This window comes from Elephas maximus, chromosome 2 (assembly GCF_024166365.1).
Source record: "Elephas maximus indicus isolate mEleMax1 chromosome 2, mEleMax1 primary haplotype, whole genome shotgun sequence".
Taxonomy (NCBI): Eukaryota; Metazoa; Chordata; class Mammalia; order Proboscidea; family Elephantidae; genus Elephas; species Elephas maximus.
The window spans coordinates 14,812,291-14,813,698 of record NC_064820.1 but is presented as its reverse complement, the minus strand read 5'-3'; the positions used below and the strand labels follow the sequence as shown (position 1 = coordinate 14,813,698).

At 48.7% G+C, this 1,408-nt stretch overlaps 1 pseudogene; it reads left to right on the top strand.

Moving 5' to 3' along the window:
• Positions 1-200: 200 nt before the first annotated feature.
• LOC126062057 (transmembrane protein 138-like) lies at positions 201-933 on the top strand (annotated as a pseudogene).
• Positions 934-1,408: the final 475 nt, after the last annotated feature.

The following is a 1,408-nucleotide window of genomic DNA, read 5'->3' as shown; positions in this document are numbered from 1 at the left end:
TTATCATAAAGAAAAGCCCCACTAGCGAGAAATCTTCATAATTAGCATTTATGTCTTTGGGCTTACAATACCTTCAGTCATTAAGATTTGCTGATTTGCACATACTTCTAAAAAATGGGCTGGGAGCTCTGGTCAGCAGGTGGCAACGCTAGCAGGGGGAGGGCAGGGGAAGGTCGGCCCAGGGCAGAGAAGGCCCAAACATGGCGACGCGCTGGCCACTGAGCCGGGAGAGAAAGCCGAGGACAGCCAGTAGACCTGCACATATGGAACCTGCATGCGCCATCTACTTCCGGGATTTAAACAGATTTCCAGGAGCCAGGATGGTGTCGCCATGGCAACCGAGGGTGGCTCTTTGAAGCAGTTGCCTTACAGCAAGAGAAACAATCCTGATATAGAGGAACTAGACGCCTCTTCCTCGGTGCTGGGGAGAGAGCCAGCAGCTGTTTTCTGGAAAACTGTGGAATGTGGCCTTGGAAGCCCAAGAGGGCCTGGTGCTCTCTCTGCAGTTCTGCTGCTGTCCTATGACCTCTTTGTCAATTCCTTCTCGAAGCTCCTCCAGTGGCTCCCATCATCCAGCTGGTCTCTTCATCATCCAGGATATTGCAGTCCTTTTCAAAATCATCATCATTTTCTTCAATACCTTCGTCTTCCAGGTTGGCCTGGTCAACCTCCTATTCCGTAAATTCAAATTTTTTTTTTATTTTTTTTTTTTTTATCATCCTGACAGCTGCGTACTTTCCTCTCCCTTTACGTCTGGGTCATGAACTTACGCTGGAAAAACTCCAACTGCTTTGTCTGCACAGATGGACTTCAAACACTATATTTCAGCTGTACTGTTACTTGTACAATTGGACAGCCGTGAGGCTGGGGGATCATCCCTTCTACCAGGACTCTCTGTGGCTGCTTAAGGAGTTCCTGCAAGTCCGAAGGTGACCTCTCTTGTCACACTGATGGATGCTTCTCCTTCCTGATGGAAGCCACGTTTGTTGCTCTGAAGTGGCGGGGGGGGGGGGGGGAGCGGGGCGGTTGGCACTGTGTAGTATGAGGAAGCAGGTTGGCTTTCCCAGGACAGGCTCGGGCCAGTTGTTCAGCATTCAGGAAGGAAGAGCTTCCCTCTTGCATATTACGGTGTTACCCAGTACAGACTCCATCCAGTATGTACTCCCGTACTTCCCTCCTGCGTCAGTTCTATACCTTAGAGAATTTTGCATGCAAAAGCTGGATGATGGATACGGAAGACCAAAGAAGAATTGACTTCTTTGAATTACGGTGTTGGTGAAGAATATTGAATATGCCATGGACTGCCAAAAGAATGGACAAATCTGTCTTGGAAGAAGTACAACCAGAAAGCAAGCATGGCAGGACTATGTCTCACACACTTTGGTCATGTTATCAGGAGGGATCAGTC